This window comes from Suricata suricatta, chromosome 10 (genome assembly GCF_006229205.1).
Source record: "Suricata suricatta isolate VVHF042 chromosome 10, meerkat_22Aug2017_6uvM2_HiC, whole genome shotgun sequence".
In the NCBI taxonomy this organism is placed as follows: Eukaryota; Metazoa; Chordata; class Mammalia; order Carnivora; family Herpestidae; genus Suricata; species Suricata suricatta.
Genome location: NC_043709.1, coordinates 58,854,001 through 58,860,369, shown reverse-complemented (window position 1 = coordinate 58,860,369; position 6,369 = coordinate 58,854,001).

Sequence of the window (6,369 nt, the reverse complement as noted above, 5' to 3'; positions counted from 1 at the left end):
TATACAAAGGCCAGCTTTGTGAGACACATATCACAAAAGGAAAGTTATGAACTGTAAAGGAAAATATTTGCGACAAACCCTGTGCATTCTGCAGCTAATGTGGTGTAAATATAATGATGAAATGTGTTTTAGTAGCTTTTAAAAATATGTTTTAAAAGGTGGAGACTTCTAGTTGCCAAGAGGTCATGGTCCAAATTCTATATACAGTTTGCTGTTTTATATGAAGTTGTTTAATAAGATTATTTTAGTATTAATATTTAATGACATGGATATGGACTTTGGTCATTGGCTAAATCATCTATTCAGTTTTACTAATTAACTTTTCTTCTTAGGATTTTAAGAAGAAACACTTGCTGGACATCAAAGTAAAAGCAAAAGAGTAGTGATAAAAAATAGACAACATGATTTATCAAGGTACTGTCTTTAACAACTGCCCCTGAAACAATCCAACAGGGAGATCCTATTATACATTTAATTTTCCTAAAAGACACATTGGGATCAGAAAATTTAAGAATCTTAACAAGGCAAAGACTTGTTGATGGGTATCAACAAGATTTCAAATTCAGACCCTCTGTATTTGAAATTCAAAATGTTAACATCTTAAAAATCTCTAGTCCCATTTTCATCCAGATAGAGCATGATTATAGATGGGAATTTTTTTCATTAATGCTTTAAATTGCCTTCAAACAACTCAGACAAAATATGATTGAGTCAACTAATTTGGAAAATTTAATATTTCCACTAACATAAAGGTAGTAGCCTTGAATATGCAGTTTGTATCTAATAATATCTGTGGCTCTAAGTCTTCATTAGCCAATTTTATTTCCCGAACTGTGTAGATTTGTCTTTAAGCAGTAACCACCCTCCATCGTTCTTGGTCAATTTCCAGGAAAAGTTTAAAACATCAAAATTTGCAACTTGAGATGACTATTTTAATTTAAATGTGATTCCCTGAGATTTGTATCCATTAACTATAATGGGGGTTTAGGGTAAGAAATACCAGTTTCTTTAAATCCTTCTCCTCAATGGCCTTTTAGTGTTTTAAGCTAAATGCACATATTTGAAAATTAATGTTACTCAGTTCAATGACCATCTGGTAAGACTGTGGCAACGTTTTCCTACTAGCTGTATGTGACTCCTGAGTAGGTTGTGAGTTTGTAAAATCAGTTTAGTAGTGCATGGATATGCATTTAATAAGCTAGCATAATACAATGCAGAATAGAAATACATAACAATTTATGAAAACAGTCTATGGCAAGTAAATGCTATCTGAGTGCTTGATAGTATTGTTGTGAAAATAACAGAAAATATAGATTGGATCCCACATGTTAAAGGGTATGCTTTAGTTATGCATATATTATGTTTTGAATGAAATGTAAAATAAATTTCTTCCTGTAAGATGCTAGCCAAAATTTGCATAAGTCATTTACCTATTTCGTATCTTATGTAATTTATAATCTCTGGCTTCTTTCCAAGAATTTATAATACAATTACACTGTTGGAGCACCTGGGTGGCTCAGTCGGTTGAGTGTCAGACTTCAATTCAGGTCGTGATCTCACAGTTCGTGGGTTCGAGCCCCGTGTCGGGCTCTGTGCTGACAGCTAGCTCAGAGCCTGGAGCCTGCTTTGGATTCTGTGTCTCCCTCTCTCTGACCCTCCCTTGCTCACACTGTCTCTCTCTGTCTCTCATAAATAAATAAATAAATAAATAAATAAATAAATAAATAAATAAACATTGAAAAATACAATTACAATGTTTCATATAGTTTCATGGAAATTGATGTAAGTCACAAAGCCACAAACTGTTTGAGACATTTTTTCATGCTGCCATCCTCAATTTTCCCCTTGAATTTTCTTTAGAGTTCCAAAAACCAATTAATAGAGTCATTATAATATCTAGAGAGATGATTCAAAGGATTGATCTAATGAGTTATTCACTACCCAAAAAATGCTAAGATTTTCATTACTAACAGTATTCCAGAGTTTTCTTTGGAAAAATATTTTCATCATCGTCTTTACGGTGATGTGATTGACTCTTACTTGTAGTGAAGTAACATTTTGTAAAGAGTTTTTTGTATGTTTACCGTTCCATAGAGTGCTTGCATAAATAGGTGTCACCCCATTGCTAGTTGTATATCTCCTCCAAATGTCTTTCAGTTTGAGTATCAGAGGATGCCCTCAAGGCCAAACCTTGTACCCCTAAAGTAAGAATTGGTTAGTTTGGTTACTTTACATATTATCCAATCCTATCCCATGTAGGAGAACCAAGATAGGAAGAAAGAGCAATCAACATGGTTGATATTTCAATGTAGTTTAAAAATTCTATCTTGCTTTATTTCAGTGGCAGTCAAATCAAATTTGTGAATCCAATCCAATGTACAGAATTGCTTTATATTTGTATTTAACATACAGGAAATAATACCATCCCAAGGGAATTTTAAATTTGGTTAGGAGACAAAACTTAAGAGCTTTAGTAAAAATACAATTATGTGATGAAATCATAAAGCAAAATTCTCAATTGCCAAAATCATTGCCACAAAATACACATATGTGCACATTTATAAACTCTTATTGTAAATAATGTTGATAGTGAGTGCTATGGAATTTCAGGTAGTAAAGAGAATAAAATACACTCACAGTGCTGATTCATTATGTAATGAAACTCACACATTTGATAGATAATGACTATATTGAGTCAAGATTCAATACACAATGACTATGTACCCTGCATGAACCCTCCTCGCCGGCACAGATTTGTGGGAAAGTGATGTCAGCATTCATTGTGCTATTATAATTAAGTACATTCAGAAAGGAGAGAATAGTAATTATTCACTAACTTCTTGGCCTCTGGAGTCCTCATTCTATGAGTCTTAGGGAAGGCAGAAAGCATTTCCCATGGAGAAAATCTGAAGGTCTTGTACCAGACTCCCTTACAGCTACTTTGTGGGCATGTAAGCTAAGCTCAACTAATCAGATACTGAATTCTGGTTTAACAATGCAAAGAAATGGGGACAGTGGGAATTCACTGAAGCTAGTGGGTTCCACTGTCCAGGGCCATGGAGACTGCAGTGACAGTGGCAGTTCCCAGTGTCTAGTGCTGGTAGCCCAAGTTTAAGTTGTGGCATCCAGGTTTTAGTTGTGCCACATCAGTGTGTTTATACAACTGAATCTAGACGATTAATAAGGAGTTTCACTGTGGTCCTGACTGCTGCTTATTCTTGCCTTTCCCTTTCCATTTTATAAGTGGTATACTTCTCACTATCTTTTAGGTATTTTCCTGGATAAATCATGAAAAAAGTCAGTTTCAGGTGTTCTGGTTTCCTTTGTTTTTGTCTTTTATTTAATGAAGAAGTCTAATGGATAAAAAAACATATCAGGAAACAAATGTCATTTGACTGAATTTATTTGTAAGTACCATCTAAATGGCTTGCCCAGAAGCATCATGAAAGGAACATTCTAGATCTGGGAGAAAAATATACATATGTATATATGGAATATATTGATGTATAGAGTCAGAAACCTCTCTTCATCATAAATTAGATGTGCATAACTTTCTGTGTGTGTTTTAAGGACATCTGGACACAATGCAGAAATAATGTTAAAATAAGCCTTTGGATGTGGCCTTAACAACTATTATGATATTTTTAATTTTCAGCTTAGTTGGATGTAAGTTCTTTATCTAAAACTTTTGACATATTTGTGGAGAAATGTGTGATAGAAAAAAGAGAGTTTGTTTAATCAATTTTTAATTGTTAATGTGAATAGAAACCATCTATTAATAAAGCAAAATCAAACATGTGTTGGTTATATTACTTTTTAAAACCAAGATGCAGACACATCAATGAATATTTGATCAGAGAATCAAGAATACTCAATGGAGAGAAGAGAGTCACTTCAATAACTTATGTAGGAACATTGGATATTCATACGTAAAAGAATGAAAGTAGACTCTTGTCTCTCACCACTCACCAAAATTCACTCAAAGTCTTAACTGTAAGATGTGAAACTATGGAAGTCCTAGAAGAAAAGAAGGAAAATACTTTTTGACACGGATGTTAGGAACGATTTTTGGATAGAATACTTCAAGCAAAAGCAACAAAATAGAAAATCAACAAGTGGGACTATATCAAAACAAACAGCTTTTGCACAGCAAGAGAAACAATCAGCAAAGTGGAAAAACAACCTGCGGAATAAGAGAATATATTTGCAAATTATATACTTGGTAAGGCATTAATGTCCAAAAAATATAAAGAACTCATTCAATTCAGTAGCCTAAAACTCCAAATAATTCAACTTAAAAATTAGCAAAGGACTTGAATGGCATTTTTGCAAAGGAGATATTCAAATGACCAAGAAGTACAAGTAAAGGTCCTCAAAGTCACTAATCATCAGGGAATTGCAAACTAAAATCACAATGACATATCACTTTGGACTTGTTAGAGTGGCTATCATCAAAAAGAGAAAATGTAACAAATACTGGAAAAGATGTGGATAAAAAGGGAACCCTTGTGCACTGTTGTAAAAATGTAACTTGGAACAGACACTATGGAACATAGTATGAACTATTCTCAAAACAATTAAAAGGCCATATACCATGTGACCTAGCAATTCTAATTCTGGATAAATATCCAATGGAAAAGAAATCACTATGTCAAAGAGATAGATGCATTTCCATGTTCATTGCAGCATTACTTATAATAGCCAAGACATGGAAACCATCGAAGTATCCAGGACAAATGAATCTGTAAAGAAAATGTGTGTGTATGTGTATGTGCATATGTACCTGTAAATGCATTGGAATACTATTCATCCATGAAAAGAAGGAAATCTTGCCACTTATGACAACATGGATGGACTTTGAGAGCATTATGCTGACTAAAACCTCAGACAGGTAAAGATAAACACTGTCTGAAATCATTTATTTGAAATCTAAGAAATGCTCAGAGAAAAAGAGATCATAGTTGTGGTTAGCATAGGCAGGGGGAAGGGGCTGGAAATAGGCAAAGGTGCTCCAAAAGTACAAACTTCCAGTAATAAGATAAATAAGTACTGCAGGTGCAATGTACAACAACCAGACTGCAGTTCAATCTGCAGCATGAAAAATCTGAGTGTTGCTATGCAAGGAAAGCCCAAAATTTCTCATCATAAGGACAAGAGACTTGTAACTATACGAGATGATTGATGTTAACTGAATTTATTGTCGTAATCATTTCATAATATATGTATGTCAAAACATTATTCTGTATACCTTAAACTTTTACAGTGCTGTATGTCAATTATATTTCAATATAATGGGCATAAGTAAAACTGGTGAAAGTTGAAAATAAGAATAAAAACCTAGGTATTATTGATGATTCTTTCATTATCTATTTTTTTGACTTTGGTCAAGACAGAAACTTGTTGAGACTCATCTTGATCATCTATAAAGGAGCAAATTGTAAAATTGTATGAAACAAATATTTGACAACAAAAAGAGTAATGTATGGATTACACATGGCAAAGTGGTTGGAAATCAGGTAGAAATTTTCAGGGAACAATTTGCAAAAGGAACTTAACTTTAAATTGAAAAAGAAGCATGTCTTGCGTTTGACCAGGTAACATAGACACGGAAAGCCAAAAAGAAAGTGAAGGAAGCCTTTGGCATGTTATTTGGTATTTTCTCCATTTCTTACATACTTGATTATAGTTTGACTTTGATATATATTATGAATTTATAGGCTTATGTTTTTAATGGTAATCAGAATATTTGATATCTCTTCAGCATATTCCACACCGTATATTTCATCAATGTTGTGAAATGAATTGTGTCCCCCCCATAGATAAGTTTAATTCTTAACAGTGGGTATGTGTGAATATGACTTTATATGGAAATAAGGCATTTACGCATATAATCAGGTAAAGATAGAGTTATACTAGATTAGAGTGGGCCCTAAATCCAAAGACTATTGTCATTATTGAAAGAGAGATTAAGAGACGTAAAGATACACAGATCCACAGGACCAACAGCCATGGAAAGACGGAGGCAGAAGCTGTAGAGATCTAGCTGAGAGCCGGGGGTCCCAAGGATTGTTGGTCACCACCAGAAGCTAGAAGAAACACATGTTCCTCAGAGCCACCAGATCTGGCCACCTGAACTGTGAAAGAATACATTTCTGTTGTTTTAAGCCACCGGGTTTGTGGTAATTTGTTATGGCAGCCTTAGGACACCAATACGGTCAAAACAGCTTTCAAAGTGATTAGGCGTTTCTTTGTGAGCTGTGTGGTGGATGATTGAGAAAACGGTCATGTCTTGGCAATGTGATACGGCAGCTCCACTCAGCAAGAAAATGTCTGCTTCTCTTCCTTTGGTTGTAGCCTACACCTGTGTCT